This window comes from Microcaecilia unicolor, chromosome 5, assembly GCF_901765095.1.
Source record: "Microcaecilia unicolor chromosome 5, aMicUni1.1, whole genome shotgun sequence".
Taxonomy (NCBI): Eukaryota; Metazoa; Chordata; class Amphibia; order Gymnophiona; family Siphonopidae; genus Microcaecilia; species Microcaecilia unicolor.
This window is the reverse complement of record NC_044035.1, coordinates 112,023,200-112,046,353: the sequence shown is the minus strand read 5'-3', so window position 1 is coordinate 112,046,353 and position 23,154 is coordinate 112,023,200. Positions and strand designations below refer to the sequence as shown.

Genomic DNA, 23,154 nt, shown 5'->3' with positions numbered 1-23,154 from the left:
TGCTGAATGATGTAGTAATAGCGGTTAGTGTATCTGGGTTTTAAAAAGGTTTGGACAAGTTTCTGTCCATAGTCTGCTATTGAGACAGATATGGGAAAGCCACTGCTTGCCCTTGGATTGGTAGCATGCAGTGTTGCCACGATTTGGGTTTCTGCCAGGTACTTGTGACCTGGCTTGGCCACTGCTGGAAACAGGATATTGAGCTAGATGGACCGTTGGTTTGATCCAGTCTTTATGTTCTTATTTTCTCACTCAACATGTAATTAAACTTTGGAATTTGTTGCCAGAGAATGTAATCAAAGCAGTTAGCTTAGCAGGGTTTTTAAAAAGTTTGGATAATTTCCTAAAAGAAAAGTCCATAAGCCATTATTATTAAGATATGGACTTGGGAAAATCCAGTGCTTATTTCTAGGATAAGCAGCATAAAATCTATTGTACTGTTTTGGGATCTTGCCAGTTACTTGTGACCTGGATTGGCCACTTTTGGAAACAGGATACTGGGCTTGATGGACCTTCGGTCTGTCCCAGCAATGGCAATACTTACATTCTTATGGAGGAGGGGAGTTTCAGTTCAGTCCAAAACCTAAACACAGTCGACTCTGGATTTCAGTCTGGTTTCAATGCTGAAGCCGTAATTGAAATTTGGTCAGCCTCTGTTTAGTAAGGTGCAGGGACTGCAGAATATTCACAGAAGCAATAGGGGGAACATGGTGGAGTCCTGCTACATACCTATGACATTAAAAAAAAATGATAACCACAGATTTTTGTGCCCTCAAAACTCCCTAATTAACTAGCAAATAAGCATCTAGATTTTCAGTTTATAAACACCTAAGAATAGAAGCCCTAGATATAGCTGTGGCTTGGGTTTCCTGACGTTTCAGCACAATTGCAGCCTTTAGTCATCTGAAAGGGTGTATTGCATGATTTGGGACATGAAAGAGAGAGAGTGGTCCGAGCCTTGTAGTCGGAAGTCCTGAGTGCCCATGCTATAGAATTTTTGTGCAAAGCTATTTTCTCCTGGGGCAGGTTTATAATGGCATAGGATTCAGCTTTGTGGGTGCACTGGGGTGCTGAGCACCCTTAATATTGAGCAAGCTCCTTCATTGTATCCAGGGAGGATTAATTTGTATTGTGTTTGGTACCCCAAATCATTTTGAACTGTTGATGCCTATGTATAATGATATGCTTCATGAATGTGTTTGTCATCCTTGCACAGGGGTCATACTAATCTTTCCTGTATTGTTCCAAATTTAGTGCTGTGAAAGCATTTCATATCTATAATGGTATAAATCCTTGAGGAATATTTCAATTCCATTTACTTTTGTTTTGAACTTTAAAAATTCTTCATTTATGATTAAGTCCCATAACACGACCATAGTGGTAGTGAATAAAATACATCACAAGCATAATAAGAAAACTGGTTTAACATACATCTGGTATACAAATAACTAATATAGTATAATATAGTAGATGACGACAGATAAAGTCCTGTACAGTCCATCCAGTCTGCCCAACAAGATAAACTCAAAGCATAAGGTATGATGTGATGCTACATATGTATACTTGATCTTGATTTGTCCTTGCCATTTTCAGGGCACAGACTCTAGAATTCGGCCTGGCACTGGCCTTGTTCTCCAACTACTGAAACTGTCATCAAAACTCAACTCCAGCACATCCAAATCTGTCCAGCCATGATCACGGCACTGACCGTAGAAGTCTGCCCAGCACTCATTTTGCTTCCCAATTGCTGGAGTTGTACTGCTAAGTTTGATTGGTTCCATTCTTTATATTCAGGATTCCTTTGTGTTTATCCGATGTATTTTATGATGTCTAAGACCCCCCTGCTTCCTCCCATACATTAGTACAAGTAATGACAATCACCCTATTTTCAAAATGCTAGATCAAGTCTGGACTTTATTCCAGTACTTTTGTAGGAGACCCCAACTTTTCTCAAAAGATTGCAACTTATCTGCTCTTAGGGCTTTCCCTAGAAGGACATAAGTGAATGGGTTGTATTGGCATTAGCACACGGTAGCCGCTAGCTCAGTTTAGTAAACAAGGGGGTTAGTTTTTTATGCCAAGTTTCTACGTTAGGTAAACTAGCTTTTTTCCATTCCTTTACAATTAAACATCTCACAGCAATAAAGCAGTTTGCCAGAGCTTTCTGAACCAGAGATTTATAAGAAGAGAGGTCAAGATACAGTAAACAGAGACCTGGAGAAAGCTGTAAAGGTTTCCCAGGATAACCTGCACTGCAGAGGCCACTTGGGTCCAAAAAGGAATAATAACTGGACATGACTACCACATATGTAGGTGCGTTCTTTTTTTGCCACAATCCCTCCAATAGGCAGAAGATGCCGAAAAAATAAAGTTTTTGAGATGTAGTGGTGTCATCTACCACCTCAGCAAGATTTTCAGATTATTTTCTTTCAAACTAGCTGAAATGCAAGACTTGTGAGCTCTCAGTATGATCTCTTCCCATTTATTAATATTTATCCCTCAATATTTAGATTTGTATCCCAATCCCTCATATATTTCAATTTTTAACTTCATACTTCTTGACCTCTTTGTACAAGATTGATATTAATCCTATAGCTTCCCTCTTCTGGAGCCAAGGAGATTCCAGGAATGTGAGAGGCCACTTGAGTACCTCTTTAAAAGCACCCTGAAGTAAACTATGCCTGTATTGGAGATAAAAATAGAAATCATCCTTCAACAAAGTGAACTCCTGCTGAAGGATAGTAAAACATTTCAGTGGCCTAAATGGTATAGTTGATAGATGGAATCCTAGAGTTATCATCTGCTCCTTTGAGGGAAGGAATAGGAGCCAGCGATGAATGCCATCTTTGTCCCCTTATCAGTGTTACCCATCTGTATCCAGAGTTTTATAATATATAACACAGTAGGATTGACAATGTGTAAAGATTCATGAGAGGTAAGTACAACCCACGGTAGAGCTCTCAGTTGAATGCCTGATGTATAAAATCATTCAATTTGAGTATAGGATTTCCTGTATAAAGAGAGGTAGAATTGTTTGTCTTCCAGAAATCCAGAGATGTACGTGTGTGTGAGTGAGTTGTAGCAGAGAGGGGATGGATAAGGTATTTATCCTCCAATGATTCTGGTTGAAATTGCTTCTCCTTTTGTCTGCCACAGCGGTAATGTCATTTTGGGGGAGATTTAGCTTTTGCTTCTTTAAAAATAAATCCAAATAAATAAATTCCTAAATAAGTAAACTGTAGCCATGATAGTCTAATGTAACAAAATTGAGTGAGACAGGTGGCACCGTATAGACTAACCAATTTATAGAGGCCTGAGCTTTCCAGGACTAGAGTCCATATCTTGAGATGCATGAAGACATGCAGGATATGGATATATAAAAGGAAGACAGAGGAGGAGGGAGCAAAATACAAAGTAACGTATTGGAAAATGCAGACAGGGTGTGGAAAGGGAGAAGTAATGGCTGCATAGTTGAGTTAGAGTTTTCAGTAGTAGCTTAAGGCAAGTTACATTCACTTAGAGTAGATATCTTCCTGTCTCTAGAGGGCTCCCAATCTAATCGGTTAATATTCAGCTGAAGGTGGTGAACTGTTTTCTAACTGCTCAGGCAGCAGCAGCAGCAATACCTGGAGGTTATGCAGGAACAGCTGATATTCAATGCCATACTCACATAGCTAACCTAGCAAAGTTAAGACTGCTGTTTACATAGTCCAACTTGTCCAGTTATCAGTGTGGGTTCTAGCATTGAATATTACCTCTTCCGCTTACTTAAACCATGCTGAATGCCCCTAAGGCAATTGAGGGTTTAAACGACTTGCCTAAGTCATAAGGAGCACCATGGGATTTGCCTGGTTCTCAGTCTGCTGCTCTTCTCAGCTTGGAAGCTACTCCTCCACTTCTGGAATCAATTCTGGTCTGCAGAGTTTGGCATCCTCCATGGAACTGATGCTCTTGGCAAGTGCCTGATATGCCTAATTGGAAATTCAGACCTGCATGTATGAGAACAAAGTGTCACTTTTTATAACTTGGGAAGACTGCCTCTAGCTATCACTTACTTTGAATCCAATACTTTTCTCTTCATGCAGGTCAAGTTAATCCTATTATCTGTGTAAGCAGAAGGGAGCAATGTTTTTTCTCATTGTTCTGCCTGCTTTGTTGAGGTACTTGAGGAGGTTTCAGATTGCTCAGAGGCATTCTTATTTCTTACTGGGTTTAATTGGAGCTTTGCTTTCTAACATCATAATTAGAAATAAATCAGAATTTGTGACTATGAGTCATAGCTAAAATATTCTTCATGTTGGCAGTTCTAATTAGAGTCTTATCTAACTGCTCAGAATTCTAACTTTGTAGCCACACAGATTGTCTGATTATGTGAGTGTAGAGGATGAAATTTGCTTTTTCAAAATGCAGTTTAACTTGGATGACACTGGATAGTTTTATCTGCTCATTTACAACTTGTCTTTTGACACAGGGCCCAATGTAATAAAACGTGAGTTATAGTGTGTGTTAATTTTTAACATGCTTTTAACTCTACTGACAAATTTAAAAAGCACATTAACATGTAATGTGCTAGTTTCTCTATGCATTATTAATTATGTATGCTATTTTGTATTCCCAGCTAGAACGTCAGATAGTTCGTGTTATACAATTTTTAAAATAAATAAATAATGGCATGCAAATCAGCTGTGAGATTTAACAAAAAACACGTTAAATGAAAAAGCACGATATAAATGTACGAAAAGGTGAAAACGGGCACTCAAATCAAGAGTACAGTAGAGAAAAGCAGGAGCATGAAATGGGTGCTGCAGACTGCTGAATGATTCCTTATTGGTTGGGAAGTGACTGAAAGAAATCTGTGGTGTGATTGGTGGGATAGTTTTCTTCCCTGGACTTTGGTCAGTTCTATTGAATAGAATAAAAAAGGTAGTTTCACCCTATTTTATCAGTGCCACAGTGATATTGTATGAGCTCTGTCCTTAGCTTAGATTTTGGACTGGAGAGGAGAGGTAATATGTCATTTTTCACTCTTTGACCTTTCTGGTTCCCCTGCTTTAGTCTTTTGTTTTTGCACTAGAGTGAATCTGTTGAGTGACCTGCTCAAAATAACAATGACCATTAATACCTACTGAGCATAATTCAATTACAAAACAGCATAGATAGACAGGGCTGGATTTACATTTTAGTCACCTTTAGGCAATGGAGGGTGGGAGAGACATAGGTGGTCTCCCTTTTGCCCATACCCCCTGAGATTGTCACTGCTCAAAACATCCACTCCATCTTCATTTCTGTGTTGTTTGTTTTCCAGTGCTGACCCTCAGCAGTATTTCCCAGTTCATGCCCTAAATTGTAAACCGCTTAGGTCTAGGCGGTATATAAATACTGAACATAATAAACAAATTCAATTTAATTCAATTTAGGCCTTATATACCGCTAATATCCCCTGTTTAGGGTTTAGTGTGGTTTACAACATTAGTGGAACAACTGTTACAGTTTTATAAGTAGAAGTAGGAAATTAGGAGAATATATTCTTATTGGATAGATATGATATTATAAAGCACTATATGGTGTGGTTATAGTCTGCGTTAGGTTTGATATTTCTAACATTCATTAGGGGATTGGTGTGCGGTGAGTATTATGTAGAAGTCTTTGAGAAGAAGAGAGTTTTTAGCTTCTTTCAGAAGCTGAAGTAGTTATTCTCTGCTCTGATAGCCAAAGGGAGTGAGTTCCATAATGTGAACCTTGCCACCAAGAAAAGCAAGTTAAAGATCTTCTGAGATTGGATTCTCTTGTGAAATGGTGGGGCTAGGATCAGTTGTTCTTTTAGTCTGCCCTGTAGTGCCTAGCCTCTTCCTATATATTCAAGCTGTTAGTGGCATACTGTGCCATGGCAGAGTGCGCCCAAGGAGCAGGAATTGCTCCTTGGGCAAGAGCCTTGGGGTAAACTCTGGGGTCGAACTCCTCTTGTAGTCGCTTTGCTACTTTTTTGGCTACTGGCCTCCCTTTGAATCCTCCAGTTCAGTCTTTTGAATCTGCGAAGTCCTATCTGGTACAGACGAGACAGTAGAATTGGATGGTTGACCAAATCGAATGCAGCAGTGAGGTCCAGCGAGATAAGGAATGATTAAAATCAGTCAAGATGGAAGAGAATTGTGGTCATCGGACCAAAGAGGGTGGTTTCGGCTTAAGGATGGAGAAGAGGCCTATCTTTATCAAAGCCTACCAAACGGATATACTATATATCACTGTGCGAGGCAATTGAAAGGGAGAGGCACTGATATTTGCTTGCCTGCCTCGTTTACCTCAAATGAAGTCTCAGCCACTGTCTTTCCTTATGAAGAAATCTTGATTCTTAAGATAGCAGCCCCCATTATGACTACTTTTCTAATTTGTTGTCCTCCACCCCCAATTCTGCAACAAAATTGGACTTGCTTTTACAAACACTTGCAGATGCTTCCATTCAGTTTTTGGATCTCGTTATTGGAGATTTCAGCGTTCATGTGGATAACCTGTTTGCCCCAAGATCAACGTCATTTCTTACATTCCTTAATGATCTTAATTTCACCCAAGTAGTTGATGTTCCTATGCACACAGCAGGAACTCTTAACATAATCTTACTACCCTGTTTCCCCGAAAATAAGACATCCCTTGAAAATAAGACCTAGTAGAGGTTTTGCTGAATTGCTAAATATAAGGCCTCCCCCAAAAGTAAGACCTAGCAAAGTTTTTGTTTGGCCCCGATGGGACATGGACACAGAAATCTAAATTTTTTTTTTTTTTTTGCTGCAACCCAAAGACGAAATAACATTAAAGAAATGCAAGAAACAAGACTGAGGTGGAAAATCTATCGTCCAGCGAACTCCTACCATCCTCCTTCACGCTTTTGTGAAGATCAACTACCAGTAAGTGAGACCGGAAAGAAAAGAAACATCCCCCTTGCAGAAATAATAAAAGAAAAGAAAATGAGTAACCGAGCCCTTTCGGCGCTGCTCCATTGCCCAAGAGCTAAGTCAGACTAGAAGGATGGAAAGTGTTGCGAATGTACAGGAGGAGTGCATAAAGCGCCACCAACAAGGAACGGAGTTACCGTAGAAATTTTTTTTAACGTTTGTAATACGGTAGGGATGATCCTGCGCCCTAAGCCCTCTCACAACCTCCCGAGACCCCCAGCCAGAGCAGCCCGGCCCCACATTCCATTACCTTTCCTAGTGCATACCCCTCCTCCATTCCCAGCCCAGCCAGGGTGGCTCTGCTCTGCTCGAGTCCTGCGGTCACAGTGGGCAGATAGGCGAGCCACGGCCTACTCCTGCAGGATACCGCCCCCCACTTCAATACTGTTCCCGACCGCCACAGTCCCCCTACTACTCCCGAATAAGACATCCCCTGAAAATAAGACCTAGCGCATCTTTGGGAGCAAAAATTAATATAAGGCCCTGTCTTATTTTCGGGGAAACACGGTACAAAACAATTCACCTTTTGCTGGTGGTTAATTTCTGGGGGTCCAGGGAACTGTATGGAGGAGTAGCCTAATGGTTAGTGCAGCAGGCTTTGAGCCTGGCAACCTCATTTCAATTCTCAAGTCACTTAACCCTCCATTGCTCCAGGTAAAAAAAAAACTTAGATTGTGAGCCCTCTGCGGACAGAGAAGTACCTGCATATAACACGTATAGTACTGTATACATCTATTAGTGCTATAGAAATTATTATTAGTAGTACTGTTTTTAAAAAAATCTGTTTGTAGTTGGGTGGTCTGAGGTTCCCCAGGTGGCGGATTCTTTAAAAAAATATTTAAAGTATTTATTTTGATCATTTGATCATCTGGGGCTGCAATGATTAAATTTTAAGTTGTAATTTTCATAATTCTGGAGTCCTAAGATGTTCTTTAGGTGGGCTATGGTGCTTCATTTGTGGTAAAAAATATTTAAACTGATATTTTTGAAGGTTTGGTTTCAAACAGTGAGTATGGCACCCTGTGACTGGTTTGGCAACACAGTTGCTTGTATAGGTTCCTGGGGTAGTGCTTAATCTCATTGGAAAATTGTGTTGGGATCCGTGTGTTAATTTTGCTTATTTGGGAGAAAAATGTGTAACGCTCTTAACTGTGGTATTTTTAAAATTGAAAGGCATGGTTGGAATGGCAATTGGTGGACGTAACAGGTGATATGAATTCTATTCAATTGTACTGAGTTTTTGTGGAAAAAATGATTGAAAAATGTAATTTCTCCATTAAAACTTATGAGAAATCAGTTTCAAAATGGAGATCATCACTGTAAAATCTAAGTTCCATGCTGGGGATTCTAACTGTAATTTCTGAGAAATGGTAGCTGATTGGCTAGAAAGGGGCACGTGACACCAGCTGAGTCCCTGTTGCAATGGGAATGGCTTGGCAACAATCTTCAGAGGGGCTGAATACACAGAGAAGATCAGATGCGTGTGGCAGGGGCTCTGTGTATGAGGAGATTAAGAGAGAAAATTTAAGATTAAAAGACTAGGGAGAGCCTGATTGTAACTCAACTTTACTGGACTGAGTGTTTGTGAGAAAGTGAATGTGAAAAGCTGCGGGGAAAAAGGGCCCTGAACTAGCGGTGGAGACCGTTTTTCCTGCACGCCATGGCCCTTTTTATTGCAGTTGGTAAAAAGACCCCAGGCATACATGGACATGTGGTGAGAGAACTCTTAACACATGGCCATAAAACAGAGAGCCCTTACCACCACTCATTGAGGTGGCAATAAGGGCTCCTGCGCTAACCCGGCAGTAACCGGGCAGCATGCAGCAATGCCCAATTACCGCTGTGCAAGCCATTTCCAGGGGTTTTCCCTCTTTAAAATTGGGCCCCCTTGGCAGCTCTGGGATTGATAACAAAAAATAAACAATAGCTCCTAATGGAGGCATAGTGGCAACACTCCATTGTCTTCAAATATCTGGCACTGGAGGAAGTGGCCTATGCTGCCTATACCTAAATTCAGGGGCAGACAAGTGGGTAGAGAAAGGAGCGGGCTCAGGAGTCAATTGTAAATACCAGTTTACAAAGGGTTCTTTACTATTTTGAATTCTAAACTTTTAAGTTTTCCCCACAAATTATATCTTCATCATTTCTTTGTATTCATTCAAATGCACTTGAAGTATAACTTTATAGATCTTCATCAACTTATACTTATCTTAGGCAGAGCTTAGATCAAGCGGGGGATAATCTGTCTGATATGATCCCGTTCCCCCCCCCCCCCATTTTTCACCAGCTCAGCTCCTACTTTGTAAATTGGTATTTGAACCCTTAGAAAACCAGTGACAAGGTGGGTGCTGTAAAAACTTTCATTTAAATATTCTATATATTCAAGGAGCACCGCTGAGGTTTTCAGGGTTCCGGTAAATTTCAAGGCTATTTAAAGGCACATTTGGCATTCTTTATTTCCTTTGCACACTTCTCAAAATACTAGTCTTATAAACTTCTATCTCCTTGCCTGCCACTTTCCCTGATTATATTGGTTTCTCATGACCACTTTCATTATTATAGTTGCAGCCTATCTGGACTTACATACATCCATCATTCATGAATATACCACACTAGGGACATGATTTTAGAAGGATTATGTGGCATTTACATATATAAATAGCAACATTTACAGATGTAAATAGCTCTTTGCATGTAAGTAGCAGTTAAAAAAAGAAACAGGACTACCTATTTAGACAGTTCTGAAGAGGGGCATGGTTTGGGTAAGCCAAAAGTATGCTTCTCTCAGTACATGTATACTTGGAAAAAAATGTGCCTGAGTCATATGTAAAGGTCAGCTAACTGGATGTGGACTTGGGAAGAGCAAATGAGGGGGCAAATGTGCTTACTTCTCTGGTGTCCAAAACCACCTCAAACATCCAAATTCTTTTTGAATGCCTTTGTATGTGTGGCAGCACATACTACTAATCATTTCTACAGCACTGTACACATATATGCAGGTACTTTTCCTGTCCCTAGAGGGCTCACAATCTAAGTTTTTGTTCCTGGGGAAATGGATGGTTAAGTGACTTGCCCAAGGTTACAAGGAGCTTGCAGTGGGAATCAAACCCATGTTACCAGGATCAAAGCCTGCTGCACTAACCATTAGGCTACTCATCCACTTACAGGTGTAGGTTGAAAATCCTCCACTTGCACATGTAAGTACTGCTACTTAGCGGTCAAAGCTCCAAGTGTTGCCACTCTTTTTTTGAACATATGTGTTTTGTAAAGTCGCATAGCAGTTGAAATGTGCTGAGTTAAAGAAAGATGATTATCAATTATAATCTCAAGGATTCTAAGAGTATCTTTCTGTGAGATAGGCAAACCTGCAAGCAAAGGAGGACATGGAAGAATTGGGGGGGGGGGGGGGGGGAACCAGAGTAAAAAATACTGCAACAGTTTTTGAGACATTTAACTTCAACTTATTTGTACTTAACCAATTTGCAATCTTAACAAATAAACCTCTTCTATGGTTGATGTAGAGCGATCATCAAGAGGAAAGAGAAGTTGGATATCTTCAGCATAGATCTAAAAAGTGATGCCTAGAGTTTTGTGCCATTTATGCTCATGATGGTGTAGTTGCCACATCAAAAGACCATGATGATACCAGGAATGTGTCTGAGAATGGGAAGATCAAACAGGAAGAAGTGGAGCAGATTCATCTAAGGCTAGAGATAGTGGCATCCCATCTGCAGCAATCCCATTGCCCCTTGTCCAGTTTCCTATTTTGCCTCTTTTACTCACTCCCTAGACCCCATTTCCAACTTCTGTACTCACCCTCACTGCCCTTATCTACCATCCACTGCCTCTCATCTCTTCACCAGCCCAGGCTCCATCCCTGTCTCTATTTCCTTCCCTTGCCTTCAAGTCAACATTCTTCTATCTCTTATTGCCTCTCTTTCATCCTCTTTTCAATCCCATTTTCATCTGAAGACCTACCTCCTTCCTCTCTCAGCGCCCTCTACAATACCCCCATACATTTTCAATGTCTCATCCTCCACATCATTTACTCTCTTTTTCAGCCTCTACCCACATTTCATCCTTTTCTCTTAGCACCATTTCACATGCTTACTCATACTCCTAACCCATGTAACACACCCCATTCATTCCTGTTCCCTCCAAATTCCCACTCGGTCTCCTCTCCCATCCATAATTTCCTGTTCTGTCCCCCAATACACTCATATTCCACTTTTATTCAATCACTACAGTTCTTCCAAGTCTAATTTTTCTTCTGCTCTGTTCCCCTTCTCTCCTCCTAATTCCATCCAGCTTCTGTTCCCCTTCCTCCCACACCCTCAAGTAACATCCAGCTTCAATCCTGTTTCCCTTCCTCTCATACTCTCAAGTCTCATCCAGCTTCTGCTCCCTTTCCCCAAAGTCATATCTTCTGCCCTGTTCCCCTTCCTTCTACACTTCCAATCTCATCCATCTTCTGCTTGGTTCCTTCTCCACCCCTCAAGTCACATTCAGCTTCTGTTTTTTTTTTTATTTGTACCCCACACTTTCCCACTCATGGCAGGCTCAATGCGGCTTAGGTACTTATTTGTACCTGGGGCAATGGAGGGTTAAGTGACTTGCCCAGAGTCACAAGGAGCTGCCTGTGCCTGCAGTGGGAATCGAACTCAGTTCCTCAGTTCCCCAGGACCAAAGTCCACCACTCTAACCACTAGGCCACTCCTCCACTCCTTCTCCCTCCTCATAGAGCCATCCTGTTTCTGCCCTGTTCTCCTTTCTAGTCTCATCCAGCTTCTGCCATTTATCCCTTCCTTATTTCCACTCTTTGAACCATGGGGCTCTGTGTCTAAGGAGTCCTGTGCAGTTCAAACATCATCTGTGTCAACCGCAAGATAGAAATTGCATGGCCCTGCCCCTATTAGAAGAAGAAACTGCTGTGCAACCTGGTGCTGGTTCCATGTAGCCCAAGCAGACTGGCTTAGAACTGTCTGGTTCTGGTTGGAGTGGCAAAGGGATGGCAAGGCAATGTTTTGGGGTGTGATCTGCCACTCTGTGCCACCCCATAGCAACACCTATGGCTACTACATGTGACTATGGTGCCAGTTACCTGTGGAAGTTACAAAATTTCATGTGGAAGCTGCTGAGTTCATGCCATTCATTTGTAAAATGGCTGCTCCTACTGCACATGCTAGCAAATACACGTGCCCTCCTGCAGGTATTTTAGAAAAGGCTCTGTGTCAGTAGATCCTTTTCTAAAACACCACTATAATTGCGCATGTTCCAGCCTGAATGTCTCAATTCTGATCTCTACATTCAATGTGAAATAGGTCAAATGACAAGTTCTTTTAGGATTAGAATGAGTGAACATCATAGTTCTCTTAAAAGGAAATTTCTGGAAGCTCCTATGGTAGCACATTGGTCTGTGAATTCACCTACCTTTCAATTGTTACATTTCATGGACACTGAGCATGTTTTAACAAAAGAAGTGGTGCTAGAGTTCTCTTTAATTCAAAGAGAACAATGCTGTTTATTTAACTTAGACATTATAGCACCTAATGGTTTGAACTCCATTATTGATTGGTCACATTTTAAAAATTACAGTTATTATAATCATTACAAACTTTATATCCAATGAATATCTGAAACTTCCATAAAAAATAAAATTAGCTTAACACGTATCTGTATAAGGAAATCACCAATCTAGGAGATGATCAATCCAACAGGATATTTGGAGTATTGTGTTCAGTTTTTGGAGAATTGTGTTCAGTTTTGGAGGCCATATCTTGCTAAGGATGTAAAAAGACTTGAAGCAGTTCAAAGAAAAATGACAAAAATGGTATGAGGTTTGTGTGGCAAGACATATGATAAGAGACTTGATGATCTCAACATATATACCTTGGAAGAAAGAAGAATCAGGGGTGATATGATACAGACATTCAAATATTTGAAAGGTATTAATCTACAAACAAACCTGTTCCAGAGACAGGAAGGTGGTAGAACTAGAGGACATGAATTGAGGTTGAAGGGGGGGCCGACTCAGGAATAATATGTACCACCGAGAGGGTGCTAGATGCCTGGAATACTCTCCCGTGGAAGGTGGAGGAGTTGAAAACAGTAACAGAATTCAAAAATTCGAGGGATAAACACAAAGGAATCCTGTTTAGAAAGAATGGATCCAAAGAAGCTTAGTGGTGATTATGTGGCTACACCAGTAATTGGGAAGCAAAGCCAGTGCTAGACAGACTTCTACAGTCTATGCTCTGATCGTGGCTGGACAGATTCGGCTTCAGAAGTTAGAGAATAAGGCCCGTGTTGGACAGACTTCTAAAGTCTGTTCCCTGATCGTGGTTGAACAGATTTAGATGGCCTGGAGTGGGGCTTTTCAGGGGGCTTCGATGACAACTTCAGAAGTTTTAGAACCAGGACAGTGCCGAGCAGATGTTTATGGTCTTTGCCCAAAAAATGGCAAGGACAAATCAAGATCAGGCATGCTTATGAAGTATCACATCACACCTTATTCTATGAGTTAATCTTGTTGGGCAGACTGGATGGCTCCTGCCCGCTTAAATCTCCTGGAGCCACCTAACCCCTGTCATTCAGCAACACTAAACTAGGCAGTGCCGCTAAATATTGCCTCTGACTGCCGCAAAAATGTGGGCAGGTTGGGGCAATATAGAAGGTGGCATTAGGGAGGAGTTAAAGGTTATGTGGGTGCTGGCAGTATTCAGTCCTTAATTAGGCCGCTTAGCTATGTGGGTGCTGGTACTGAGTATTGGCTGACACCGGCATGACTTTTTTTTAAAGCCCCCTTCTTTCCACCCCCAGTCCATTGCAATGAATACAATCTCTCTTCCTCCTTCCTACTCCCATCCCCAGGAGGTTCATCCCCAAGAAACCCCCCCCCCCCCCAGGCCTACTTTATGTATCTGGCAGACCATGGGGCTGTTGGTTGTTGGGGGCAGGAATGAAGGCCCCAGGTTCCTGCCTCTTGCAGCCACTATATGAAAATGGCTGCCATGACCTCTGGCGGCAGCTCGTGGTACTTTTGTACTGGAATGTGTTTCTATTTCAAAGAACAACCACTTACTGTATGACTAAGAGCCAATCAGAGAAAGCTTACAATAAGAGTAACTAAGTTGATATCTGAATTTTCAGAAAGCACTTGATAAATTTCCTTATGAGAGACTCCTGAATAAATTAGAAAGACATGGGACAGAAGGCAAAGAATGTCTTATTGTGGATTAAAATATAGACAACATAGATTAGGGATAAATGGTCAACTTTCTTAATGGAAAAAGATGAATACAGAAGTGCCCACTGGTATGTATAAATAGTGTGGAAAAGAAAATTACAATTGAGGTGATTACATTTGCTTGTTAGATCACAAGTCGATTATGAGGAATTGCAGGAGAATCTTACAAGACCAAAGGAATCGGGCAAATAAGCAACTACTCAATGTAGACAAGTCCAAACCACAGGTAATGCACAGATGGGAAAAAAATTCAAATTATAGGTACACAATACTGGGTTCCATATTATTGAGTCAAAGAATCTTAGCCTCATTGAACAATTTGTTGAACTCCTTGGCTCAGTGTGCAGTGGCTGTAAAAAGCAAATTGAAAGCACAGATATTATTAGGAAAGGAATGGAAAATAAAACAAAGAATATCATAATGCCTTTTTATTGATCTGTGGTTCAACTGCATCTTGAGTACTGTGTTCAGTTCTAGTCACCTCATTTCAGAAAAGATATAGCGGAACTAGAAAAGGTTCAGAGAAGGACAACAAAAATGATAAAGGGCATGAAACAGCTCTCTTCTGGTGAAACGCTGAAGAGATTAAGGTTCTTCAGTTTGGAGAAGAGATAGCCGAGAAGAGACATGTTAGAGGTCTGTAAAATCGTGAGTGGATTGGGACAGGTAAAAAGAGAATAGTTGTTTTCTCTTTTAAATAGTACTAAGCAAAAGGACATTCCATGAAGTTAATAGGCAGCACTTTTTAAATGAATTGGAGGAAGTGTTTTTCACTCAATCCACAATAAAGCTGTGAAATTTGTTGCTGGAAGGAATGGTGAAAGCAGTTAACATAGCTTGGATTAAAACGAGTTTTAGACAAGTTCCTGGAAGAAAGGCCAATAAACCATTATTAGCCAGGCAGACTTGGGAAAGTCACTGCTTATCCCTGGATGTAAGCAACAAGGAAAAGTTTGATTCTTTGAGATCCTGACAGGTATTTATATCCTGAATTGGCTTGATGGACTTTTGTTCCCATCAGTATGGAATTCCTTATGTTTTTGTGGAGGAACTGGAGAAAGATCTGGGAAAGATATCCAAAAGGAGAGAATGAATGGAGCGGGGGTGTTGCTAGCAGATTTAACATGTTAGATGTGGACCAGAGTATTTAATCTATCAAATAGGTAAGCAGGGAGATTATAGATGCCTTTCAAAGAGCTCTGCTTGGATAAATAGTAATGGAACCCAGAAGGGGCAGTGCTGCACCTATTACTCAGAAATGGAGACAGTGGAAGCATGAGTGATCATCATATTGTATGGTTCGATATAAGAGCCAAGGTAAAGTTCACACACATTAACTCACAGTTCTGATTTCAGAGTCCGGCTGATATTGAAAACCATTTAACCGGCCAGGAACGGCACCTGACTGGTTAAATGGTACTTAACTGGCTATCCAATGATATTCAGCAGGAGATAGTTGGCTGTCTTTCACTGAATATTGCCAGTTAATGCTTAGCGGATAGCCGGTTATATCATCCAATATAACAGCTGTCCACCAATATTCAGCGCATTGCTGGCTAAGTTTGGTGGCCAAATTTGGCGGCCAAAATAGCAGGTATATCTTTGGCCAGTTCAAACTTAATTGGCCAGCACTGAATGTCAGCTTGGCTGGTTAAATTTAAAACGGCCAAAATATACTCTGGATATTCAATGCCAGTCACCGGAAATGGCCCGGCATTAAATATCCAGGCTCAGCACCGACCGCAGGTCTGAATATCGGGCCTAGTGACTTCAGTAAAATTGGGAAGTACTGAAGGTAGAGCTGGCAAGTTGGAAGGAGAGAAGGGAAGTGGAAGAAGTGTGAGCTAAATTAAAAAAGAGCTATAGAAACAACAACAGATTTCTATGTATGGAAAGAAAATAAAAGCCAGAGGAAAAGGAAACCAATATGGTTCTCCAAGGCAGTGGCTGCACAATAGACAAAAGCAGTAGCGTTCATGAAGTACAGAGCATCTCAGAAAGAGGAACAGAATACCCGATAAAGTTGAGATGGATGAAAAAATAAATCAGGATGACAAAACCACAGACGAATAAAAAATATATAGTGAGGTGACCAGGGGCGTAGCTAGACTTGACATTTTGAGGGGGCCTAGAGTTGACATGGGGAGTACTAGGCATACAGGTTGAGTAGTGCTTGGTATACTCCTAAATAATGCCTTATAGTGTTCTTGATGATGGATTACTAAATAAACAGTCTGTCCTGCATCAATATAAACCTCATACACACGGAAACTTTGGAAACACCGACATTTTTAAATAAAGTTGCATTATCCCATAACTTAACCTTTGCCATTATAGTAGGCTTGAGTCTGGTCAACCTTTCAACACACATCACAGTATCCTGCAAAATAATTACTGCAGTGGCACATATCCTTCAACTCTGCTTTACAACAAATATAAATGCGTTATTAAGCTGTATTAATAAAATAAGGAAATACCTTTGAAGCCTTCTTTTCCATTCCTCTGACTCTATAGATTTCTCTCCTTTCTGATGCTGACATTAATCAGTTCAATCCCTGTAGTTTCAAACAGTGTTCCTTCCACCCCCTTCTCCTTAGGAAGGAGCAGACAAAGGATTGTCATAAGGAAAAATCTTGGAAATGGTCTCACTGTGATAGCAGCTGAGAGGTATCCTTAGCAGCGCAGTCAACATAACTGAGCAGGCTGGATGACTAGATATTTTCTACAACATGGATTTACCAAAGGGAAATCGTGCCAAATGAACCTCATTGAGTTCTTTGATTGGGTGACAGGAGAATTGAATCAGGGACGAGCTATGAACGTAATCTACTTAGATTTCAGCAAAGCTTTTGACACGGTTCCCCACAGGAGGCTCTTAAATAAACTGGATGGGCTGAAGATAGGACCCGAAGTGGTGAACTGGATTAGGAACTGGTTGACGGACAGACGCCAGAGGGTGGTGGTGAATGGAATTCGCTCGGAGGAGCGAAAGGTAAGTAGTGGAGTGCCTCAAGGATCGGTGCTGGGGCCGATTCTGTTCAATATATTTGTGAGTGACATTGCCGAAGGGTTAGAAGGTAAAGTTTGCCTATTTGTGGATGATACTAAGATCTGTAACAGAGTGGACACCCCGGAGGGAGTGGAAAACATGAAAAAGGACCTACGGAAGCTAGAAGAATGGTCTAAGGTTTGGCAATTAAAATTCATGCGAAGAAATGCAAAGTGATGCACTTAGGAAGTAGAAATCCACGGGAGACGTATGTGTTAGGCGGGGAGAGTCTGATAGGTACGGGCGGAGAGAGGGATCTTGGGGTGATAGTATCTGAGGATTTGAAGGCGACGAAACAGTGTGACAAGGCGGTGGCCGTAGCTAGAAGGTTGCTAGGCTGTATAAAGAGAGGTGTGACCCGCAGAAGAAAGGGGGTGTTGATGCCCCTGTATAAGTCGTTGGTGAGGCCCCACCTGGAGTATTGTGTTCAGTTTTGGAGGCCGTATCTTGTTAAGGATGTAAAAAGAATTGAAGCGGTGCAAAGAAAAGCTACGAGAATGGTATGGGATTTGCGTTACAAGACGTATGAGGAGAGACTTGCTGAACTAAACATGTATACTCTGGAGGAAAGGAGAAACAGGGGTGATATGATACAGACGTTCAAATATTTGAAAGGTATTAATCCGCAAACGAACCTTTTCCGGAGATGGGAAGGTGGTAGAACGAGAGGACATGAAATGAGATTGAAGGGGGCAGACTCAAGAAAAATGTCAGGAAGTATTTTTTCACGGGGAGAGTAGTGGATGCTTGGAATGCCCTCCCGCGGGAGGTGGTGGAAATGAAAACGGTAACGGAATTCAAACATGCGTGGGATAAGCATAAAGGAATCCTGTGCCGAAGGAATGGATCCTCAGGAGCTTAGTCAAGATCGGGAGGCGGGGCTGGTGGTTGGGAGGCGGGGATAGGGCTGGGCAGACTTATACGGTCTGTGCCAGAGCTGGTGGTGGGAAGCGGGACTGGTGGTTGGGAGGCGGGGATAGTGCTGGGCAGACTTATACGGTCTGTGCCCTGAAGAGCACAGGTACAAATCAAAGTAGGGTATACACAAAAAGCAGCAAATATGAGTTATCTTGTTGGGCAGACTGGATGGACCGTGCAGGTCTTTTTCTGCCGTCATCTACTATGTTACTATGTTACTATGTAATTTAGTAGGTTTCTGACCTCAGTGAAGGACCACACCAAAACAAGAATAAATCTTACCGCTATGTCAAGGTATGTTTAAGATACACAAAGAAAACTGATCTCAGCAGTTAATTGTACCAAAGAGAGATTTCTACTGTGGTTTCTAAGGTAGAACAACACTGAAAGGCAGCATAACAAATTGCATTTGGAAATTCTTTTTAATCAGGCTGATGGCTCTCAATACAAGTGGGAGAATTTCTGTATATTTCTAGTTTCTTTGTCTCTGTTAGTACTTTCTTTTTCTCCACATATAGGAGTGCCGACTAAATGTATTCTATAATGAAAACATGGTATAAATCCAAGCATATAGATTTACACACACTAGGCCATATTCTATAACTACATGCATACATTTCAGAACACCCACAAACCGCCCATTTTCCCACCAATAACCATGCACATTTTTGCCTGTGCGCATTAGAAATTTGGCACAGTTTATTATAGAATACGCTTAGCAAGTTGTGCGCCTAAATTTAATTAGTGCCAATTAGTGCCCATTATTGCTTGTTAAGTGCTGTTATCAGCGCTCATTAGCTTGTTAAGCCAATTAAGTTGTGTGCATTGTTATAGAATCCATGCCGATTTCAGCATGGATCTCTAGGCATGCTATATAGAATCTGAGGGATAGTACAGAATAATCACTGGTATCTCTAGGCTCTTGTATCAAGCCTTTTATCTGTGAGGATAGGAAATGTCCCAGATGATTTTATTTATTTATTTATTGCATTTGTATCCCACATTTTCCCACCTCTTTGCAGGCTCAATGTGGCTTACAATACATCATGGATAGTGGAAATATAATAGAAAAATAGGCATTTAGTGTTACAGAAAAGTTTTGGTAACATGATAATGACAAGACATGATAGTAGTATGACAAGCAGATATTATAAGACATTTCTAACTACGTGTGGAGGATTTATGTATATTCACATTGGTTGATCTTTGTGGTAAGCCTTGCTGAAGAGATGGGTCTTCAGTAGTTTGCGGAAGTTCGTTAGTTCGTAGGTCATTTTTAAGTTGCGCGGCAGTGCGTTCCATAACTGTGTGCTTAAGTAGGTGGAGTTTGATGCGTGCATTACTTTGTGTTTTAGACCTTTGCAGTTAGGGAAGTGCAGATCAAGGAATGTGCGGGATGATCTTTTGGCATTCCTGGGTGGTAAGTCTATCAGGTTTGACATGTAGGTTGATACATCTCCATGAATGATTTTGTGAACTAGGAAGCAAATTTTGAACGTGATGAGTTCTTTGAGTGGGAGCCAGTGTAGTTTTTCTCGTAGGGGCTTGGCACTTTCATATTTTGTTTTGCCGAATATGAGTCTAGCTGCAGTGTTCTGGGCTGTCTGAAGTTTCTTGATTATTTGCTCTTTACAGCCAGCATAGAGTGTGTTGCAGTTATCTAGATGACTGAGCACCATTGATTGTACCAGATTACGGAAAACATTCCTTGGGAAGCAAGGTCTTACTTTTTTTTCATTTCCACATTGAGTGGAACATCTTCTTGGTTGTGTTTTTCGTATGACTTTCGAGTGTTAGGTGTCAATCGATGGTAACTCCAAGAATTTTTAGGGTGTCCGAAATAGGAAGGTTCAGATTTGGTGTGTTAATGATCACAATTTCTTCATTCACCATCTTTCTGTTCAGGTCATGATCCTAGAGTATTTTTGGCATAGCTATGTTATAATGCATACATTGTTTCCAGTAATGGAGAACTGCAACCTTAATATTCTTTTCTGTATATAGGTTCTCTGACATCAGCACTCCACACCTAGTTCAGTGCTTCAAAATCTGCATTTGTCTGTTGCATGTTTTTTTTTTTATTGTCACTGATGTCGACTGTGACCCATCTTTAATTGTAGCCCACTGTTCTTTGCTGTAATTATGAATGTCTAATCTTTACATCAAAATTCTCCACTCTTTAACCATTCCAGTGTCAGGTTTTAATTTACTCGTTTCTGAAGTACCTCTCTATATAAAACACAACTATAGTGGAACAGCCAGTTTTTCTTTGAAGAGCTTTTTCTCTTGTTGTACAAATTCTGAGGTATCTTGCTAGTCAACTTTTCATTATTCTTTTCATTTGTCAGAACCCTTGTTCAAGTTTAATCAAACCCAATTGGTCATTTGCTTTTCTACTTGTTTATTAATAAATTTTCTTTACCACTTGGCTTATATGGATTACAATAAAATAGTATGGATTGTATAGATTATATGTATGATGAGACCTTCGAGCTTACCTAAGAATCAATTCTTCAGATATACAATTGTGGCCAGTTTTCTTACAAAATTGTCTGGTGGGCAGGATGAATGAAGCTTTAAATAAAGTAAGTTAAAATTTGGGACTAATGTAACAAACTGATTGATGGTTTGTATCTTGTACTGTATTGTGGAAACACTATTCTCACTACAGAATGAGGTGCTGTCTTTTGCTGTTGAATGTATCAATAATGCTATAACAGATACAGCAAAGATGACACCAAAAAAGGATACGGCAAGATGATATACAAAACTCATAGTTTCAAAACGCTCAAGCGAATAGACAGTGATGTCTATCAGTGAAATAACCAGTGCATTTCAGAAGGTATGTTTACCTATTGTGCTAGATTCTCAGGGGTTAAGTGTTAGAGGACATCTAGTTGTAAGACTCTTGAAGCAGGCCATTGTGGCCAAAACATGATTCATGTCGGGTCTTTGGATATTTCAAATAAACCTATGAGTTTTGTACATCATCTAGCCTTATCCTTTTTTGTTGTCACCTTTACTGTATTTGTTAAATTGTTTTCTGCAAGGGACTTTGTTCTTCTGTTTTGTATTGATTTATATCAATAATGCTGTCATAGTCCAATGAATCACATAGTTCTCTCTCAAAACATAAAAGTAATAGATTATGGGGGCAGCTGGTGAGCATTGAGGTTCTTGATGCTGTTTAGATCCTGTTTACAGTAGAAAAGAGTTGTTCCACAGTTCAGGTTGTCATTGGCAAAATGATAAGTACTCTTAATAGGGCAATGACATTTGAGAAGATGTCTACACTGCAGTTGTCTAGCACTTCAGTTAATGATGAATAATTTACACCTTCTGCTACAGTGTTTTAGATGCTGAACAAACACTGAAAATTCTGCTTCTTCTATGGTGATGCCATACAAAGTGCTTGGGGACTGTAGATTATCTCTTCGGCCAAAGGCCTCATATAGGCAGCAGTCATCATTCCATAGCATCATCTTCAAAAACGATTCTTCAATTCAGTTATCTGATAGTCAATAATCTCATTCCACAGATAGTTCAAATTTTCATTATTTACACACAAGAAGATTTACCCAAAGTGGAAAAAAAAACAATGTATCACCAATCTTTGCAGGTAGCTTTGCCTTTCGAAAGAGATATCCCACTATTCAATATCATACTTCTCCATGAGTTCATCTGTTAACTTAAGAACTTTATCAGGGAAGGCTCTCCACGGAGTGGATGAACACAAAATCCCACGGGGTGCAAATACAGAAAGACAAAGTGGGAAATGGACCAATGACTTCAGGACGACGGGACTATGGTGGTATAAAAAGAATAATCTATTGTAGACTACAATAAAGTTTATTCTTTTTATACCACCATAGTCCCGTCATCCTGAAGTCATTGGTCCATTTCCCACTTTGTCTTTCTGAACTTAAGAACTTTGCCAAAGTCATGTGATGTGTTCTCTCTAAACTGAACAAAAGTTTCTTTTAGACACTATCAGATTAATGCAAACTGTAACAGACACAGTGACGCTCTGTAAACCTTTGGTGGCAAAATTACTACTTTCAAACAATTTCAAAATGTAACTGCCAGAAATAAGAATTTCTTTCTCTATTTGTTCTGGGAGAAATTGGGATTCTAGTTTTGTCTGTCCAGCAGAGTTTGAAAATTCAGCAAGCACTTCAAGAATAACATCATAAAGCAACAGTAGTTTTTTTTTCACAGTGCCAGATTTTGAGCTCCACTATATGTGTCTGCTGATTGTTCAAGTTCAAGGCATTGTCTATCAGGATGCAATTGTTTCTGTACTTCCAAAAAACGAGCATGCCTGTGTATTCCGGTCATAAAACCATGCAAGGAGTTCAGAATTTCAAAAAAATGTGTTAACAGAGGGACATACTTTAGGTGCTGTGCAGGGGACCAGATTGAGGCGATGAGAATTACTGTGCACATAAACAGCCTGCCGAAACTTGCATTTGAAAATCATATGAACGCCTCCTTTGTTTCCAGACACCACAGATGCTCCATCAAAGCTGAAGCCAACACATAATTCAGGATCTAATTCAAGAACCTCAAGCACTTTTATGATTTTATAAGAACTCCCTTTTGCTGACAAAGTCTACAGTGTCAACAAATCCAAGTGCCTTTTCCTTTATTACTCCCTTCGTAGGTACCTGACATACTGCAACAAGTTCAAGTTTGGAGAGATCTTTGCATTCATCACCTAGAATTGCATAGTATGTGTTATTAGTTTCATGCATTTCAGATTTGATTTTGTGTACCAGCAGTAAAATGGCCAATTCTAACAGCTCATTCTGAATATTTGGGCTCATCAAATTTGCATTCCTAGGGAGTTTTTCAAGATGACTTTGTATTTCATTGTTGTGCTTGCTGAGGAGTTTAAACAATTTCAAAAAGTTTCCTTTATTTAAAGCATCATCGGTCTCTTTGTGTCCGCATAGTAGAACTTCTTGCTTTGCAGAGAACATCACAATATCAAA

The 23,154-nt window shown here is 40.5% G+C and overlaps 1 pseudogene; it reads right to left on the bottom strand.

Annotated features, from left to right (window-relative positions):
• Window positions 1-1,171: 1,171 nt before the first annotated feature.
• LOC115471465 lies at window positions 1,172-1,272 on the bottom strand (annotated as a pseudogene).
• Between the last annotated feature and the right edge of the window lie 21,882 nt (window positions 1,273-23,154).